Below are 21793 nucleotides of genomic sequence, written 5' to 3'. Positions count from 1 at the left end.
TTATTCCATAGGTGTCATTAGTACACACACACAGAACTTTGCTATGATATGCTGCAGGTCCTGGAAGTCATAAAACTATTTCAAACCTCAACCTTTCTAGAGTAGCATTTAGTTCGCCCCATTGGCAATGCAGGAAGTTTCCTAGTACAGACCTTTTGACTCTGGCTGCATTGAGAACAGTAAAATAACATTTTTATGGCCTAGGCCCAGTAATTTAATTTCAGAACATTTTCAAAGTTTGAGATTACCCTCTTCTCTTCTCATATCCTCTGTTAAAACATTTACATTGAAACAGTTACAATAATGCAAGTATATCTCTTTTTCTGTCCAGCAGGGCATGCTGCTAGTACATTTTTAACACAAACAGCTTTACAAATACACTTTTTAACACAAGCATCTGTACAAATCAAACCAATCTGATATAGAAATAGCATATAATTCTTTACAAAATTCCAGCTAGCTGTGTTGGCATATGTTACACATCCACTGCCCTACTTCTCCTGGCATAGCTGGCAATATCTCACATTGTCACATTGGTATCATGAATGCAAGCTACTACTGTATAATAAAAACAAAATGTATTTATTCCTGTTTTTTACCAGGGTAGTGTACTTTTAAATATTGACCAATTTCAAGCTCAGCTAGGGTGAAATGCTGAACATTTCACAAACAAAAATTCAGAAATGTAAGCCATAACAGAATAGTTCAGACTAATTGCATAGAAAAATGTGAAGACCATGCTACTCTGAATTAAACTAAATTTAAACCCAAAAACTGGTAAAAATCTTCTGACAAATAACAGGCCTCAATGCTAGTCTCTATCCTTAATGTTTTAGGATGCCAGGAATTCTGGACAACTGAATAGGTTTGGATGGGCTTGATGATTGTGAGGACTTGGGAATGGCCCAAAAAGAACATGTACATTTTTTAAACTCTGTTATACATCCTTTTATTCCTTCATGGTTCACAATCAACTCCTACACCCACTCTGAAATGTTGAAGTCCCTTTCCCAATTAATTGTTGTATCTTATTGCAGTCAATGTTGAACTTCCTCAGCATGATTAATGTTTAATGATAATAATAATCTTGGTCTGCCCATAGAAACAGCATTGCTAACACACCTCCATCCAACTTGTAACTATTTCTGAAAGTTTATTTTTATTTACATGTGCTTGCAGATCATTTCCAGCCATAGCACAGACCACAAGGGAAATATTAAAGACTACATGCTCTGAAACTTTAAGAAGCTTGTTTTGGCAGGTGAGAAGAATCAGAATGCCTTAAGGAGACTTATATGGATGTAACCAGACAATGTGTTCACCTTTTTTAAATTGTGAGCAGTTTAGAGATTATTTATTACTATCAGCACCCCTTACAGGTGGGCTACTTGGTTCAGAGGACCCTTTACAGTTATGTTCTTGGTCAAAGGTACAATAAGTCTTAAAGCAAATAGTGGGCTGTGAGAGCCTTTGACTAAATAATAATGTTATATAATATAATATAATGTTATCGTCTTGGACTTAATGACTCATTAATTAGCTCCCCATTTTTAGCCCACATAGTGTAGGGCGGTATCTTAACTTATCTGACAACACATCTGGCATAATGTCATCTCTTGTTTCATGACATGTAGTTTATGTTGAATACTAGGAGATCAGGACCATGCATACCGCAACCACTATTACACCAATGAGGATTTAATCCTAGGATGTTTACTTTTCCCAACGGAATTATGGATTTGTAAAATTAATAAAAAGGTATACAAGAATTTTTCTTTCTTAACTATGTGTGCATACTGTCCCATGGTCGATCTCTTTTTGCTGGGTTGTAACTTCACCACAAAATGTTACTCAGAAGGCATCCAGTGATAAGGTGGTACATTACTCATGTATTCACATGTTAAAACATGTAAAATGCTGCAGTTCGGTAGGGGGCTTCAGTACAGCAGACACTTCCATCAGACTCTGGTATTCTAGCAAAACTTCTGCTATTGTGCTTTGAAAGGACATACGTTTGGCTAACATCAAAGAGTGAAACAATACTAATTTCATGAACTTTAATTGTACTTTGACTTAGGAATGGGGTCCATTCCCATCATGGTATTAGAAACCCAAAAGAGTTGGAGAAATTAAAAATGGGAAAAATTGTATAAAATTCTGTACTGTATGAATTATTGTTAGGTTGACTGAATCTTATTATATGTCTGTTTTCCTTGGGATGATTAAGAAATGACTGTTTCTGTTTTCTTACAAAGTTGTATTTATCTTTGCTTTTATTAATCCCTGTTTCTACTTGTTTGGTTTCCCAGCAATCAAGATGTGACCTGTAAAGTGCTTTTTTTTCCTCTTCTGAAGAGCTGTCATACTCATATTTGTAATGATGTGAACATCCATTGTGCTCTTGGATGGTTGGCAGAATGAACAAGTATTACCTTTGATGTTTTATCCAGCAATTTCAAGTACAGCTGTAACACATTCGTTGTCGTGCTTTACTCGATGTCTGCTTATTTTTGACGTGCACTTGTTATCTTAGATGCCACATATGTTGGTATGTATTTTCTTGATTTGGTCTGCAAAATTCCTTTACTGAAGTTAGGGCTGTCATGATGTCTGTTCAACATTCATTGTGTGTGACCCCATATGGTGTAAGAGTGCCTTTAAGCACTGTTGACAAACACAGCCAAAATCGTGTCACTAGCAGACATTGAAATATCTGCTACAAAAGGCAGATGTGACCTTAGAGAGGAAGTTCCCAGCGGATGACATCATTACTTCATTCCATAACTAGAAATGATACTCCATCTTGTAAATAACCTAAGCTGCAATTTTTCACCTTTAGTGTAACAGGGATGTAAGCAGTGTTTCCTTATCCATGCATTGGAATAATGTCTGAATAATGATCCTAAACTGGGAAAATCTGTGATTTTTACATCATGCTGCTGTATTTTCCAAGATAAGGCCAAGCTTGTTTTCTGTCTCCAAGGCTAGGAAACAACCTATTTAAAATCAGAAATCAATCCATTCCTTTTCAGAAGTATCCCCTTTATCACAGTCATCTGGTACTATCACGGGATGACCCCCCCCCCCAACTGCTTTGAAGTTTTGGATTTAGCAGAATCTTGACTGAGCAACAGGCAGCTTTTTCTCTTGCAGGAACAAAGTAAAGAAAAATCATGTCCTTGTTTTCACAAAATATAAATGTGTCTTAGCATTCTGTAAAACTGACAAGCAAAGACTGCTTGCCCTTATAACAATGCCAAATCCAAGAAGGTGAAACAAACGCAAATAAGAACACTTGGTACTGCTTTCAGCCATTATTTTTATTTTAATTAGAAAAGACAAAGTGTGTATTCATACCCCACTTATCAGTTCTATTTTATGAGGGCATTTCTTAAAGAATGTCTTTTTAGAAACCATCTGTAGTATAAACTTAAAAGGCTGGTGTTTATAGCAACACACACACCACGTCCTTCAGTGCAGATGTAAATTAAAATGTCACTAATTTAGAATAGAAACTTTATCAAGAAATAGTTTCATAAATTCCTTGTCTCCAAAAAGCAATCCTTAAAAAATAATGATTGTTAAATGTTCATACATAATGTAAGTTTGGAATATGGACAATCACTGTAAGCTAAATCCACCCAGTTAAGGTATAACAAAATAATTCCTAGTGTACAAGGTCAAAAGGTCAACGTATGTGACACTGTTGTTGCTCAGCTCACTGTTTCCCTTTCCCAACCTGTTGACTGCCATGGAAGTCCCAGTTCCGAGGTCTGTACTGGGGACAGTAAAGTTGGAAGCAATTGCAAAGGGGTGTGTGTGTGTGTGTGTGTGTGTGTGTGTGTGTGTGTGTGTGTGTGTGTGTGGTGGTGGCTGTGGCGACTAGTGTAAAGGCTCCATCAGTGCATTTTCACACAGGATTTACTTGGCACAAAGATGCTGATGTTAAGGAAGCCACTTTGTTTTCTAAGAGTTTGTGCTAGGACAGAGTATTGAGTGCAAGACAAAGAAAATAAATGGATGGTATTCCAAATAACAATGAAGTCTGATATACCGAACATTTGCAGCGTTATTCAAGACCATTTATTATGACATCACCTAGTGTGAATATGACACAGACTTACAATTGCCTTACTTTGTGTAGCCATAACAGTTTGGTAAAAATAGAATTTCTTAATTGAGCAGTCATATTTTTAGCATATTAATTGGTGAAGTATGTGTATCCAGATTCATGGAGCTCACCTTCCTGGGAGATTTGCTCCTGAAACAGGTGTGGGACTGAGACTATATATTCGCTGAAAATTTTAATTGTTACCCTGGAGTGTTGCAGTTCTCACAGTTTGTACATTCCAGGTGTTGAAGTGGGACTGGAGTAGCTTCTCCCTCACATTTGATACACATCCAGCCATGCGCAAGCCCATACATGCACACACATGGAGATTGTGTTGGGCATAATCGGATACAGGCCTGTTTATCATGCATAATTCTAGTATCGCTGAACTTCATTGCTGTACTTCAGAGGAAAGAAAGTACTTTTTGTGCTTTGAGGTAGACCAGTATCCAAGCATCAGGCCATGTAAAGAGCTGCCACACCTCACCCGTTAACAGTAGCTGAGTTCGAGCAAGCTAAGTCTGGCAGCTGTGAGGAGACAATGGGAGTGCAGGTTAGGGTTTCAGGCAGCAATCAAAGGGGGATTTAGGTTTAGAGATGGGGTAGCTTTAGATTTAGGGAGCAGGAGTGACGTTTTTGGTTAGGGAGCAATCAGGGATTTTACGTTTAGAGAGCAGAAAGGGAGTTTTAGCTTTAGTGAGTGGGAATGAAATTTTAAAGACAGAGCAATTAGGGACTATAAGTCCCCTTTCTTGAAATTTGTGTTCATTTCTTCAAATGTCTTATTTTATAAAATGATTCAGAAATAATGGGCATAACTAAATATCCCATGTTGTAATACTCTGAATTCTTTTATAGATATTTTAAAAGCTAATGTTACAAAATGCTGTGCCATCATATAACATGGTGCTGCTATATGCCATCACAAGTAAGGATATTGGCCCTTAAATGTGCATTAGATGGATATGAAACACAACCAGCATTAAATCCTGTCATTACATCATACTGTATAATATTACTTCTCTTTTAGATACTTTGCTTAGAGTTGTGCCTAACAGAAGCAGAATTATTAGCAGTGAAATGGTACTCATTCTGTACACCACACAAAACACCTCCTGCCTTGCCAAAGGAATTCTTAAATGTACCATCTGTGGAGCCTGAAAGTGCATCAAGATGGGCACCTGTTAAAAGCACCCACCTAGTGAGTAATTCATTAGAGTAGCATTTGTTAATTGCAATGCTGATTATGTGGTGTGTGGCAGGGTGTTTGCAGATGATTTTATAAAGGCAAAACGGTAACAAATTTCAGGAATGTAATTGCTGAACTTACAAATGATGTAACTGGGTAAAACATGAAGCTATGAGGCATCACTTCTTTCTTCTTACTGACGTGGGTTTGCATGGAAGGGAAGAGGGTACAAATAAACAGTTACTTGATGCTGAGCTGAAAATAGTGCTAACGGACTCAGTAAAGGGATTATGTGCTGTGCTTAGTTAAGGTATGAGAACTGGATGCATTTGAACATTTTAAACTTGAAACCTTGTTTATATGAAATATTTAAATTGAGCAATGAAAAGTTGTAAATGTTCACAGTTCTACACATTTTAACTTGTTTTGCAATTAATCTGCTATGCTGTTTATTAAGGGGATCACATTTTTCATTGCAGTAACAGATTTGGATTACTGAATAGCTAAACCAAGTCCTAGCACATAGTGAAGTCCATGCTTATTCCTTCATAGAAGTGTAAAGTGTAATGCACACAAGTTAACATTTTTTTTTCCAGTAAAAGTATTGACTGCATTTTATACTGGTATTTTTATATTTGATGGGTTCTTCTTTTGTAAAAACAGTGCTTTGCCTTATGGAAAAATTGAATGCAATTCTCACAGAGCAAATATGAATTAACTGTTATGATTTAAAATATCAGTAAATAGTTTAATGATTGCATTTTCATGAAAGCTGATGATTTCTTTTAATAAATTTACCTTTAAAACTGGAGTAAGATTTTTTGAAAGTATTGAAAACATGACAGTTTATCCAGTAAATAGATTTGTTAATTATTAGTCTGAGTGATGATTACAACAAAGATACCTTTTTTATGTTATTTAAAGATGCATTTTATTTCGTATGTAGCTGATATTCAAGGATATCAATTTCTGATTATCTAAGCTGGCATGCAGTGTTCATGAGAGTACAGTGCAAGTAAAGAAGAGAGGAACTTGAATGTGAGTGCATTATGGTATGCAGAGGTAATCCATCATAACAAAAAATCATTCTGCAAAAGATCTGTCATATACTATAGATACTAGTGACATAGTCAATGCTTCAGTGCTTGCAACCATAGTGGGAGTGTAGATTTTTTTTTACTACTTTTCCGAACTCCACATTCATCAATCCATCACACTGAACTGGAACACTATATCACATACACAAAGGCTATACTGCAACATGCACACATACACCCACAGGCATGCCAAAAAAAAAAAAAAAAAAAGAAAGAATGCTGCACTTTTACTTACAAAGATGCTGTTTCACACCGAGCTGCTCTGCAAATCTAACTCCCAAGATATTACCAGTAAGGAAGTGAATGTTAAAAATGGCTTCTTTAAACGAGGCTGTGATAAAATAACTCCCTCCCCCTAATGGTTTGCAGTGGTACTGAACCAGCCTCATCCTTCAGTGTTGAATTAAATGCTTGTATGGTTAACCCATTGGTTAACCACCTGGTGGTGCTTTTGTGTGCTTTCATAGTGCACACGTATTTCAGGAGTAGGAGTCTACTGATCCTTGCCCTAGTTATGCATTCCTCATGTAGCACATCTAGTTCAAGGCTTAGTTCCGCTGATTAATGTGCTAACTTAAGTATCAGCTCATTTATTGTCAGGATCACATTTTTTCTTGGTCATGTAGTTAGATAAATTTTTGAAACATGACCCATATGTAGTAACTGAGCAAATCCTTTCAGAAGCACTGTCTAAAAGACTGGCCACAACAGTCAGCTTAACAGTTTCATTGCTGGTTGTAGTGATCAGCAATATACTGTTTAGCAAAGCAGAGCAGCTTAGTAGCAGCTTATTCTGCAAACTAGAAACTTAAGCTGTGGTTCTAAAACACACTGCTCCATTTTTAGAAATGTAACCTCCCAGTCCACCCACCTATTTTGAGTGATATGGGGGAATCTCCAGTCCTTCAGTGTTAAACATATGGCTATCAAATACTCTTTTATAATGATATTTGGCTGCCCACTCATTCAAACAAGTTCTCTATAAAAACAGCTGCTTAACAGTTCTGCCAGTAATATTTTTAACTATATCTCCTTAAAACAAACATCTGCTCACTGTAATTAACCACCCACGATTCAAAACTAAATGAAGTAACAGTGATAACTGAGATAGCCAGTTCCCTGGTATCAAAAACGCCAAAGACAGACAAACAGCTTGATAAACAGGAAAACACAGCTGCATTTCTAATGTACATAAAATTTCCATCCTGAATTATGCAGTTCACTACCTCCACCATCCAGTGCTCTTATATAATAACATGAGATTGCTAAACTCCATTCAGTAAATCAAAGGTCTGTTCTCTGAAAAAAGTGTCCTCAGAGTTGTTTTCTTTCTAAATGAAACAGTAGTCTTTTACTTCTCCCACATTTCCACTAATCCTTCCACTGAAGACCTACCACCTAGTACTCTCCATACTTTCAGTAAACCTACAGCGCAGTCTTTCTTTCTGACCAGTAACCATTGGTGCTCCTTAGCAACCTGAAATCTGTAAATTTATTTTTTTCCATAATAACGAATAACAATACCTTTTTCTATTTCCCTATATTTTGAGCATAGATTTCCAGCGTTGTGTCTTTGGGCCTGAACTTATGTCACTGCCACTGGAAAGCTTTTTTTAAAGATGTTATATTTCATACGCTGCATACACAATCACTATGGGATATGGAACTGCAGTGCATAATTACTGCACTCAAGACATCATTATTTAGGACCTAATTCAAGTGCTCTGAAAATTTTGTTCCAAAATGTTGATACCCAACAGTGTTATGAGTGTCTATTTAGTTTTGCAAACATTTCCCCATAACTATTCTGAGATTAAACATTTTATACCAAATTTTCTACCTGACATCTATAGGGAACTGTCTTGTGGACTGGTATGCAGTCTTTGTTTTTTTTTCCATTCCAAAGTCTGATTTTGACCTAGAAACTTGAAAAAAATGTACAGCAACTGTAAAATCAACTTTTAAGGTAGAGAAGTACATTGATTCCTTCAGAATTCATGATGTAGACTCCCAATAGAAATATAACTGGGGGGGGTGGGGTATCTAACCAGGGTACTGTCAGGTGGTGTCATTGTCTGATGCAGATTGTATGGGAGTCCCATAGTGACACTGATTTTTTTAAGAAGCTGTGAGAGTATCACAGCTTTGTAAATGAAAATTGATACTGCATTTATGACTTGGCTGAAGTGCTTTGTGTTAGATGAGCTGGTAGTAATAGTAGCAAGCTTCTTACTGCTATTTTAGCAAACCATTTGCTAAAGTCAGCTGCACTAGTTTGGGGACCTGTACATAGTGCCACCTGAGTTAGTTATGGTTCTGTTGCCAAACATTAGAATTCTATCAAATACGAAATATTAATGTTAATCCTGCATTTAATCTGTTGACCATTTCCTTATCACTTACTAATCTGTCACATGTACACAAGATTTGCAACAAACCATCATTGAGATTCTTTGTACTGTCTTTGTACATTTCCATCCCACAGAGGTGACTCTGGACAGGAAATGTTAAAAATGTGCGACTGCTAAAAACTTCCCATTAGCAATGGGACTGGGCAATGATTAGTACAAAAGTGTGTCACATACTGTCCTGTGATGAATATGCTGACATTTTATCTAAAAAATAACACAAAGCTACAGTTACATAATTCAAATATTTTAAAGTAAACCTTATAATGTACCTTTTTTATCTGGATAACTTCAAGAAAATAAATGTTCTTGCATTGCTACTTTAAAAGCAAACTAAAATTTTGTGACTGGAGATTTTGTCAAAACACCATTTAAAAATTGAATATTATTACTTTGACTACATAATCAATACTATTTTAAGAATGATGAACTCATCAGGGGTGTCCAAAGTACAGATAGTGCAGCACTCCATGGCAAAGTATTTGTTCACACTGAGTCAGGATCAAATGAAATACAAGTCTTCATTTCTATCTTGCCAGAAATACTTTCTAAGAATTCACCATATCAGATGAAGAGTTTTTTTTTGCAACATGTAGTGGTGGCCTGGGAGATGATCATGATAAAGAGTGTGGGTGAAAATGGGTATCCTCTGCATGGGGGGTGTGAGTGCCCCCCCTAAACATAAACCATTTTTCTTTGGTTATTTTTTTGTTTTGATAAAGTTATGTTGTCATTTCTTATGTTTGCTTAATTAGCACTCAACATTTTGGTTTCCACTACATTGACCATAAACCTTATGGTGGACCGAAAGTAAGGTGTTCTCTTTTCATGCTTATATTTCACAAAGCCATTGAAAATGGCATAATACTGTGTGAACTCTGCTTACCACATGTGTAGTATTTTTTAAAGCATGTCAGTTTTAGTTGGGTGAGATGTGCAGCTTAAGTAATTTCTGCTTTCTTAGAGCTATACAGATGGTCTCTGCAAACCCACTACCAATAGCCTTGTTTGTTTGTTTATATTAACCAAGGTACTAAGATGCCCCCGTGTGCCTATGTCCTGCTGAAAGGCTCCACTGCCTTACATTCCCTGTTTATATTAATTACCTTCTGGTTGCTGTTTATACTATCACCATCTAGTTTATGAAATTACAGAGGTGTGATTTGCATCGGATGTAGTATTCCAGATTTGGTCTGGTTGCACAAGGAAGAAATAGCTTTGTCCTGCCCACTGGTGATGCCTTTTACTATGTTCTGCATGTGCTTTCGTTTAGGATCTTATTGTAATTGTATTATCATCTGTACTCTGCTGCATCATATTGGTCTTGCTGTTGTCACATTCTGCTGTAGCCCATTAATTGTATTAACTGGATTGGATACTAGTCAGTAAGAGCCCCCAGTCATATATATAACAGGCTGCTTATCAGATATCCTCAGTGATCACTCCCCAACATTCCTACTGAAAAAAATACCTATACCAAGCTAAACCTGTCGTCTACCGTCAGATACGTAAAAAAAGAAACTTTAACCCACTCACATTCATCTCATCCCTCAAAGAATGTAACTGGCATCCTCTAAAGTACCTCAGTCTTGATGACGCAGTTAAATTTTTTAATACTACCTTCCTGAGCATCCTTAATTACCATGCCCCCATAAGACTTTCCAGAATCAAAGCACAACCCTCCCCATGGCTACAGAAAACCACTAAGTCAGAAATGAAAAGCAGGGATAAAGCCTGGGAGCACTGGCGCAAAACCAAGACCCCCTCAACTAGACAGAAATTCCTAGAACTACGCAATAGAGTCAAAAAGCTAATAAAACGGGACAAATTCCAATACTACCAGTCTGCCCTAGACTCCTCCGAACACAGCCCCAAACAATTCTGGTCCAGCATAAACTCCATCCTCCACCCAGGTAAAACCAGTACCCCTCCTCCTAACAACCCTCACTCCTTAGAAAATACTGCTACCTCATTCAACACACACTTCACACAAACCATACTATCACTAGCTAAACAACACAACCCCCTCCCCTCCAACCCACAAATTCAACTACTAATCTCCCCACTGCCTTCTCTTTTTCTCCTGTACCTACCTCCAGCATAAAAAAACTCTTAACTAAACTTAAACCTACCAAATTTGCAGCAGACAACCTCCCAAGTGAATACCTACAAATCGCAGCTGATGCTCTGGCCTACCCAGTATCCATCTTGATTAACCGATCTCTGTCAGAAAGTTATGTTCCCACACTGTGGAAAGTATCACATATAATTCCCCTCCACAAAGGTGGACCCTCCACAGAACTAACCATTTACCGCCCCATAGCTATTCTCTCTCCACTGTCCAAAATACTAGAGAGATGCATACACTCTCAGGTCTCAGACTACCTCCTTACTAACAACCTCCTTTCCAATACTCAGCATGGTTTCCGACCAAACCATAGCACCACCACTGCCTTACTCTCCTTTACTAACACTATCCTTCAGCATAAAAACAATGGCTATCTCTCCTCTGTTACTTTCCTAGACCTATCTAAAGCATTTGACATGGTCCCACACAAACAGCTTATCTCTGTCCTCAATAACCTATCCTTCTCACAATCAGTCACCAACTGGTTTCAGAGTTACATGTCTGACCGCCAACAATCTGTTGTATGGCAGAATGACATATCTCCCCAACTACCTGTCTCCATAGGGGTTCCCCAAGGATCCATCCTTGGACCCCTACTCTTCTCTGTTTTCACAAATAATCTAGCCTGTGCCACCACACATGGCACACTCATGCAATACGCAGATGACTCGACCATCATCTGCTCAGCCTAGTCCCTACCCAAACTGCAAAAAGTCACACAGGAAGCCTTTTCCTCTGTTGAAACTTGGGTATCCGATGCCCAATTAATACTCAACCCAAACAAAACTAAACTACTCATCTTCCAACTCACCAAACATACTCAAAACAACTCTCACTTTAACATCACAGCAAAAGACAACACCACTATATACCCAACTGAACACACCAAATTGCTAGGAGTGGAAATAGACAATAAACTAAAATTTGACATTCACATATCCATGACCATAAAAAAAGTCCACAAAAAACTAGGAGCGTTATACAGAAATAAGCATCTTCTCACCAAAGCAACAAAGATTTCAATAGCAAATTCCCACCTTATCTCCACCCTACTTTATGTCTCTCCAATATATACCAACCTAAGGCAATGCAATCTAAACAAGCTAGAGACCTGCTACAACAAAATTGCCAAATTCGCCACAGGGGCATCCTTTCGTAGTCACCACTGTCTCTCACTTGCTGAACTGGGCTGGCTTGAACTCCCTCACCTCCTTCAATGGTATCAACTCTCACTTGCCCTCAAACTAGTAAATCATCCACTATCCACTAAATGTCCCATCCCTCCAGAATCTACTCCAACCCTATCGCACCACCAGACCACTAAGATCCAGCAACAAAAATCACTTGCAGATCACTAAAGCCAATAACTCTGCTGGTGAAGCACTATTCTCTTGCACCATAGCCAAATTATGGAACTCCCTCCCACCCACAATTACCTCCGTACCATCATGCACCCACTTCAAAACTTTACTAAAAGCGCACCTAAAAACATGCTGGCTATGCCCTTGCAACTCCCACTCTAATATCACCCACCCCATCCAACCACTACCTTTCTTTCCACTCCACTAACTACCTTGATTATAGCAAGCTCAGATGCTCATAAGCCTAGTACTTATACAGCAGGAACTTCTTATTTTAACATTTGTTAATGTCTGTTATGTACTTCACAGATAAAGATTCTAGTTGTCTACTGATGTACTATCTTCTTCATCTATAAATATGTTGTAAGCAATTGCTATGTAAATTGTTAATCACTATGTAATCCAATGTAACTACTATCTGTTTATTTTAACTGTGGAGCTTTTCTCCCCGGGCCTCCGCTGAAAATGGACCTACATCCAGTCGGACACTCCCGGTCAACAAATGTATATATATAAATAAATAAATAACGCAGTACAAGTCAGCATTTGGCATTGACAAGAACTTCTTTCAGATTTTTTCTAAGGTTCTTTTCTCACTCAGGTTTTGCTTGGTAAATAAGTGTAAACCCTTGCCATTTGTAGCACAGGATCCCTGATCTCAAGTAATTTAATCTATCATGTACAAGACCTGTTTTCTCCAATACGATTGGAGTTGTCATATTTTCAGTAACACATATTCATCCCCTGCTGCTTTCTCATATATCTGGCCCTACATCTGACGTAAATATTTTTTGTTCCTGGTATTTGGTGTATTTTTGTTTTCAGAAAGTCTTTGTTTCTATGTCATGACTTTAGACCACTTCTATTTTCCTGTTTCAGGTAGGCAAAACTCAATGCCCTGATAAAAAGTACAGTTTTGTACCTACCATAAATGTAGATGTTCGAGTGTTCACCCTGCTGCAGTCATCACACTTGGGTTATCCTGCTGTCAGGCAGTCCCGCAGTCAGCCTGAATTCCAAAGTCTTGGTCCGGTGTCGGTTGCTGTCACTTCTTCTTGACGTCATTGCGCCAGGAGTATATAAGAGGCATCCAACGCCATTTTCTTCAGTTTTTCTTGCCCCAGATGTCAGGTGCCCCCAATAGGTAGGCAAAATATATATATATAGCTAGATAAAAATAAAACAATACCTTCAGGCACAAGCAAATACACCACAGAGGTTGTATAGGATAGAGTGGTATAGATAAGTTCAGCTAATTCAGAGGGGATGGAGGGAGGGTAACCTGGACTGCAGCACGGTGAACACTCGAACATCTACATTTATGGTAGGTACAAAACTGTACTATGTTCATCGTGTTACCCTGCTGCAGTCATCACACTTGGGTTGAATCCCAAAGCTAAGGATGGGAGGTGGAGTTAAACAGGGTTAGAAGAAGCTAGTAGGCCCTGCAAAACTGCAGTGGCCAAACCAGCTCTAGTCTTAGAATATAGAGGTAAGTGACAGTGTTTGGTGAAGGTGTGCACTGAACTCCAGGTTGCAGCTTCCAGAATATCCTTGGTTGGCACTTCCCTGAGAGAGGCTGCTGATGTAGCTGTAGCCCTGGTGGAGTGGGGCCTAATGTTAGCAGGTACCGGTTTCCCATGATGCGTGTAGCAGAAACGCATGCAATGCCCTATCCATTTAGAAATGGTCTGTTTTGAGATAGCTTTTCCTTGTGATCCTGTGGCATAGGCTACAAAGAGCTGGTCAGATTTTCTGAAAGCTTTAGTTTTATCCAAGTAGTAACGTAATTGCCTGTGAATGTCCAAAGAGTGCAGGAGTCTTTCTCCTTTGTTCTGGGGATTTGGGAAAAAGGTGGGCAAATGAATGGTTTGGTTTAGGGCCACACTGGATACCACCTTTGGCAAAAAGGAAGGGTTAGTTCGTAGAGAGACTCTGTCTTGATGAAAAATGATGAAAGGCTCCACTGCCATTAGTGCCTGTAGCTGTGAGACTCTTCTAGCTGAGGTTATTGCTAGTAGCAGGGCAGTATTCCATGAAAGGAATTTTAAATCAGCTGAAAAAGCTGGTTCAATCTTGGCCTTTAGCCTGGTTCCAGGCGCAAAATCTTTTCCATTTGTCAGAATAGGTTTTCCTGGTGCTGGGCCTCCTGGCCTCCAGAATGACATCCATAACTGCTTTGGATAGAGGTGTTGGCTGTTTGTTTATGTAATTTGCCATGCAGCCAGGTTTAAAGTCTTGAGCTGGCTGTGTAGAATCTGATTGTCTCGCTGGGTGAGCAGGTGAGGAATTTGTGGTAAAATCCATGGTGGGTCATGGGCCATGTTCCTTAGAATTGGATACCAATGCTGGCGTGGCCAGTCTGGTGCAATGAGTATCATTTGTGGTCTCTCTAATCTTACTTTCAGCAGTACCTTTGCTGGAAGAGGCAGTGGAGGAAAGGCATACACTGTTAATGTTTTCCAACTGAATGAGAGGGCGTCCACTTTCCAAGCTTGTGGATGGAATGTCCTTGTGCAAAATTTTTGAAGTTGGTAGTTTTGGGGGCTTGCAAACAGATGTATGTCTGGGCATCCCCATTTTTGAGCTATCATTGCAAATACTTGTGGATCTAGTTTCCACTCGTGTGGATCCATGATGTTTCTGCTTAGATAGTCTGCCAATGTGTTTTTCTTTCCTGGCAGGAATTGTACTTGTAATTGAACCTGGTAAGACAGTGCAGTGTTCCACAAGGTCATTGCTTGCCTGCATAGAGGGTAGGAATGTGTGCCCCCTTGCTTGTTTATGTACCACATTACTGTGGTATTGTCCGTCTTTATTTTTAGTTGTCCTGGGTGTAAGAGGTCCTTGAAAGCTGTTAGGGCATTCTGTACTGCTAGCATTTCTTTTTGATTGATATGCAGATGCCTCTGATCTGTAGTCCATTTGCCCTGAATGCACTGTCCTGCCATGTGTGCTCCCCAGGCATAGTCCGATGCATCTGTTGTCATAGTTTGCCTGGCTGTGGGTAAGGTGAAAGGCTGACCCTTGTTGAGGTGACATGCCTGTGCCCACCATAGAAACTCCTGTTGAAGGCAGGGAATGAGTGGTATCATTGTTTCCAAGCTGTGGCTGTGCTGAGTCCATACGCTTTTCAGGTATCATTGTAATTTCCTCATATGCAGTTTTGCAAATGGTATTAGTAGTATGCAAGATGCCATGAATCACAAGGCCTGCAGAATTTTTCTCGCAGGGAGTTGGGTCTTTGTTGCCATTATTTTTAAATATTGAGTCAGCTGTTGTTGCATGTCTGGCATGAGATAAGCCATCTGGGCTGTTGTATTGAAGCTGGCACCCAGGAATATTATGTTTTGTGAGGGCACTAGTTTTGATTTCTTTTTGTTGACTGTGTACCCTAGGCAACTTAGAAGGTGTTTGACAAATGCCAGATGCTTTAAAAGAATGTCCTTGCTTTCTGCTTGAATAAGGCAGTCATCCAGGTATGGGTATATTTGAATTCCTCTTTGTCTGCAGAATGCAATTACTGGTGCCAAGCATTTTGTGAAGACCCTGGGCGCAGTAGATGCCAAAGGGCAGTGCAGAGAATTGATAATGCGTTAAACCTGCAATGAAGCGGAGGTATCTTCTGCAATTTTGTCTGATAGGGACAAGCAGGTATGCCTCCTTGAGGTCCAACGTTACCAGCCAAGCATTCTTGCCCAGCATAGGAAGAAGCTGCTGTAGTGTTAGCATCTTGAATTTTGGTACTTGCAGATAGGTGTTCAGAATTGAAAGATCCAGAATGGGTCTCCATTCTTTGTCCTTTCTTGGGACTAGAAAGAGTCTTGAGTAAAATCCTTGTCCTTGCTCCTGTGTAGGTACCTGTTGAATGGCTCTCATGTCCATGAGAGCTGTAATTTGTTTTTGTGCCTCTGCCCATTGATTTGGTGGCAGGTTTGGCATTCCTTTTTTCCTTGGTAAGGTATGAAAGGGGAATCTGTATCCTTGAGAGACAATGTTTAGGACCCATTTGTCTTTTGTGATGATGTGCCAGTTGTCTGCAAAAAAATGATAATTTTCCTATCAAGGGAGCTGCCAGGAGAGATTTGCTTGGTAGTTTGAGGATAGAGTCATTGTGTTTGTCTTCTGCTCGCTTGGGGCCTGTCTTCTCCTCCTTTCTGGGTAGCAGTACCCCATTGGCGAGGTTTGTAAGGGCCTTGTGACTGACCTCTGCCCCTTGGGCATCTGTATTTGCCTCTCTGTGATCTGTCAGAAGCTGGAAAGGACCAGTTTTTAGTTGGCCAATTTCTGCTAAAACGAGGGGGTTGTACCTGCAAAAAATCCTTGACCGTCTGCATAGACTTTGCCTTATCCTCCATTTTCTTTAAAACCTCTTCTGCTTTGACACCAAATAATACATCCTGTTGTAAATGTGCATCCAATAATTTTGCTTTAACATGATCAGGAAGGGTTTGTTCTTTTAACCAAGCATGTCTAGGTATGACAGAGCCAGTAACAGCTGCTCTACAGGAAACTTCCAATGAATCAAATCCACATTGTAAAGTATGCTTGCCCACCTGTTCAGCTGCATGCAACAGATCCTGCATTTCCTTGAATTCAGACTGTTCAGTATGTGTGATCATTTTTTGTTTTAATTGAGACATTAGGAATTGCTGATATTTCAGCATGTGAAACTGACAATTTAATGCTCTCATAGCCAGAGTAGCTGAGGTGTATATTTTCTTTCCCCATCTATCTAGGGCTCTGGAATCCCTTTCAGAAGGCACAGGATTTTTAGCCAGAGAAGCTTTAGCTCCCTTAGGACCCTGGGAAATTGTTTCTGAGTCAGCCACAGGGCTTTTATAAAGGGATTTGTGTGAGTCAGGTACTCTGTAGTATTTGTCTGGTTTGGCTGGAGCAGGAGGTAGAGAGTCTGGATTTAGACTAGACTCCAAGTAAACATCATCCACAATATCTAAACTGGAGGGATAGCAAGAGGTCTGTGCTGGGGTAGTAAAAGAAACTCTCGGAGCCTTTTCTTAGAATCAGAGTAGTCCTGACCCTCCCAGTGGAAATGTTCCCTTATGGTATATAAAGTTTCCCCAAAGGAGTAGTCTTCAGGGGGAGATGCTGAGGGAATAGAGTCTTCAGCATCAGAGTCTTCATAAGGTTGAAAAGTGTAATCATGTTCCTCAGAAGAATCTGAGGAAATTGAAGCCTGGTCAGAGGAAGCATAATCCTCCTCTTGTCTTGGTCTTTTATCAGGAGGGGGATGGGAACCCCTGATTAGGGTAATCAAGTCTTCGGCCATTTTAAGCATCTGTTTCTTAGGCATGGGGCCTTGAACTGTAGACTGATGTACAGTCTTCTTTGGTTTTAAAGGAGTTTTAAGCTTAGCATAAGATTTAATGGTGAGTGTAGTCTGTCTGAAGACACCTTCTGCAACCGAAGGTGTTTCCACTGCACCGGGGTCTACTTCTGCTCCGGTGTCGGAAGGGCCTAATGAAGATGGCTGCGTCGGCCTAGTAGACTCCGCTTGAGAATCCGCAGCTGTCTGGGGTTCCAGTCATGTGGTCGTCAGGGGCTGCATAGGTGCCTCACTGAAAATGGGAGAACCGGCGGCAGGCCCAGCAGAGGCCTTGGAGTCTGGCCTGTTCCTAGGCTGCCTGTCCTTATCCTTGCATTTTTTATGCATGCCGGTCATCGGCTGCTCCAACGGCATGATATAATTAAATTTCCTACCAAAGTAGTGTCGTGCAAAGTCAAAACGGCGTTTGATAGTTCGTTTATTAAACCTAGCACAAAACCGACAACCTTTGACGACGTGGTCTGGGCCTAGGCAAGGAATACAATAGGAATGGAAGTCCTTATGAGGTATTTGCTTCCCACAAGAAATGCAATTGTTAACTTTTTCTGACATCGGACTGAGGCAAGAAAAGGTTCCCCAACGGGGTACTTAGCTTTATTGAAGACTTCGGACTGAAATTCTAATCGAAAATCTCAGGTGTCGGCCGACCGGCACTTGCGAACTGCTTCTGCTTCGGGCACCACGCGGCAAGAAAGACTGAAGAAAATGGCGTCAGATGCCTCTTATATACCCCTGGCGCAATGACGTCAGGGAAGAAGTGACAGCAACCGACGCCGGACCAAGACTTTGGAATTCAGGCCGACTGTGGGACCGCCTGACGGCAGGATAACGCAAGTGTGATGACTGCAGCAGGGTAACACGATGAACATCCTAGCCAGTAAGGGTAATAGTGTTGATGTTTACAAGTCCCTCTTTAACCTGCCAATCAACCAACCAGATGCCTTTGTAGTGTATAATCTGTGCTCTGTTGTGAAGTGTAGACAGCATTACAGAGTATAGTACTATGCATTACACATTCCTGACTTATGAGATACTCTGAGTGCTGATGCATCTTGACCATGAATTTGATAAAGCAGATAATTGTTGAATGAATGGATGAATGAATGGATGAATGAATGATTCTGTAATAGCTACATACTGAGACATGCAGTCACAATTGCCCCTTGCATAATGTAGCATCACTTATGGTGTAAGATTTATTGCCCTGCTCTGAACATAGTGGATGATGAGTGGCCAGTCTTCTATGTGTTATCCCAGTGTCCTGTCTGGTGACAATAGCCACATGATGCTACTTGTAGAGAAAGTTTACCCCAACCTCTCTGAAATGACACAGCTGTGACTGTGTAGGCAGAGGGTTGTGCTGTTAGCCTCCTACTAACTGTGGCAGTGGCATCTGGGACATAAAGATTGGTGGTGAAGAGAGACTAGATATTTTGTATGACAGAAAGTGAATGACAGTGCAGTAAACCAGGGATAGGGACAACAAACTGATATACATGAGAAGGAGCTCTTTGTGACTGCAGAATAAACCACATTATGGCAATGCTGCTGACTGCAGAATAAACCATCTTGTGGCTTACAGCATTGCACTCCGTGGCCTGTATTTTAGACAGAGAAAGGACAAGGTTAGTTATAGCTAATGATCTAAGTAATATTTGTTGCAGTGGTGGACACACAAAATGGGAGATACTACTACTTATACCAGTCACTAATTTGATGGTTCAGAGTGACATAATTTCACATCACCAAAGGGCAAGGATTTCATAGTCACATGTAGTATGTGTTGGGGTGAGACCACTGCACACTAGAGACCATGAGTCATAACTCTAATACTGAAATGATCTCCACAGACAGTTGATGTCACTACTACACATGTACAAAGACCTAACTAGTGGCAGGCAAAGTGGGTGGCTGCACTGGATGCAAGTTGTTAGGAGGCATGATCAGTGGATGCTGATGGTGCAGGAATGTAGCACCAGCATTGCTAAACCACAAGGAAATTGCGGCTTCATAAAGGAATGGAAATAATGCATCTGCGGTCATGGCTATAGCACTGAAGCACACACAGTGTGTTGCAATTTAATCATAACCTGTAGCAAGCTGCTTGTTAAATTTTTCCATTTGTAGAAAACAGCATAATATTTTTTTTTTATTTTTTGCTCCTAAACTTTGAGTTGAGGGGGATGCCAGTTTGGGAAACTGAAGAACCACTAGATTTGGCCTGGTAGTGGGTGAGCTAGACTGTAGCCATTAGCATAGACTATGAATGCAGAATATATAGTAGGCATTCACTTGGTTATATGATTCACTGCTCTGCATGTTTAATTTATGTACTTAGTAATGGTTAGGTTTTCCCTTCAGCTGCTCAGTACTTAAATGCTTGGTAAGGGATAAGAGCTGCTTTAGACAGAAAAAGGAAAGGACAGAATGCATAGCTGCAACATGTGGCTGAACTATATAACTTGCCATTTTGCTTTTAATATCTTAATGCATTTATTTGGACATTTGATTGTTAACCGTAAACTTGTCTGAGAAAAATTTTCACCCACAGCTCAAACCAAATTGACACAGACGTTTAACAAATGTGCAAATAAATGGAATTTTAGCAAATAGGAAGAGCCAGATGATGGCCAAATGGGGCTCTAGGCATTGTAATGGAACCCCCCCCCCCCAGCCATAGGAATATCCAATTGCTTGGCTATCTGTCCTCAATTACAATAAAACACTGTGCAAACCTGTTTTTTAACTTTTACAATGATCACATGGATTTGGGCTTAATTTAAAACTGTTATTTCAAATTTTACAGTAAAAACACTTACAGCCATTTGCTAAACAAAACTGTCTCACACTGAAACAGACCTGTTATGAGCAACAGTGAACTTCTCTTACCCTGAAAACTCACATTTATTGAAAATACATTTGGCAACCCATTAAACTACAAGACGTGCTGGGACTTAGTCAAACTGCATATAGTGAAACACTAATTGGCATCTATGTGAAGGTCACAGGAATTCAAAAGGCAAATATGCAGTGCATTTGATAACAGCGTAGGACAGTCCACTGAAAGCAAGTGTCCCTTTTCTGTGGTAGGAGCACACTATATGGTGAAGTGACTTGGCCTGAGTCCAAAAACAGACAATTGAAGGCTGAGGAAATCAAACCTGCACTACAGCAGTAGCTCATAGCCTTACTCATCTGTACTAAGAAGCAGATAGACTGTTGTAGCTCAACACAATGTAGTTCACACCCATATGCCAGCAAAAAAATAAGGTTAATGAAAAATGCATTCACGGTTAAATATTGACATTGTTTGCAGACTTCATGATGTCCAGTTCACTCACATTTAAATAAATACACTGTCAACAGTCAACAAAAAAAGAAAGTAATTCATGGATCATACCAAAGAACATGGCTCATATAAAGCTCCTCTCTACTGTAATCAGTTCCTTCCAGTACACCATAACTATTGTGGTTTGCAGGATTTAAGTATTTATGCACACACACAATCAATCAATCACAAATAAGTATTTGCATGACTGTACACCTCCGATATCAGACTGAGAACAATCGAATGAGTACATTCATAAATATTGGGCCAGAAATGTATCTCAGCTCACTGCAGTCCGAACCATGCAGTGGAACCCATTGTAACCCTCAACCCCTAGCCTCTCAACTTCTTAGCTCAAATCAGAAACAAAGAACCAAAAATCAAGAACAGATTTTAATTTTTTCTCTTATGTACTTGGAAAGTTGCTAGAATAAAAAACTTTGTATCCTTAAAAAAATGCTTACCATTGCAAAGGTTGAAATTTATGCCTGTCATTATCACAAAGCCAAAAGTAATGAGGGGTAAAACACCCACATTTAAAAACAAAATTGTTTTTTTTATCTGTTTGCAATCCAGGTAAACTCACTGTACAAAGCGTCCCTTTTCAGGGATGATGCATGAACATGCTCTTGGTCAAAGGCACACAGTAGGCAAATAGAGGTGGAAGGATTCAAGCCCTGTACTTTTAACTGCAAGAAATAGTTTAACAGTTCAGTGTATTAAGTGCCAGACAACTTTAATCTTAAATGCATTTTCTGAACAGTTATGAACCTCTAATGACTAACATTATTAACTGTCACTCCCATGATTTATTAGAAAACAAA

The 21793-nt window shown here is 39.7% G+C and overlaps 1 protein-coding gene and 1 long non-coding RNA gene across 2 annotated transcripts in view; one reads left to right on the top strand and one right to left on the bottom strand.

Moving 5' to 3' along the window:
* LOC122808987 overlaps window positions 1–7877 on the bottom strand; it is a 340711-nt gene extending 332834 nt beyond the window's left edge. The window contains exon 1 of the long non-coding RNA XR_006365851.1: window positions 6633–7877. This is a non-coding gene — a long non-coding RNA (uncharacterized LOC122808987). The remainder of the gene's footprint in view (window positions 1–6632) is intronic.
* RIT1 (Ras like without CAAX 1) overlaps window positions 1–21793 on the top strand; it is a gene marked incomplete in the record, with an annotated part of 544284 nt that overhangs the window by 134046 nt on the left and 388445 nt on the right.

This window comes from Protopterus annectens, chromosome 8.part0 (genome assembly GCF_019279795.1).
Source record: "Protopterus annectens isolate FY-2018-M chromosome 8.part0, PAN1.0, whole genome shotgun sequence".
NCBI lineage: Eukaryota > Metazoa > Chordata > Ceratodontiformes > Protopteridae > Protopterus > Protopterus annectens.
Note: the sequence above shows the minus strand (reverse complement) of the source record. Positions and strands in the feature narration are given on the sequence as shown.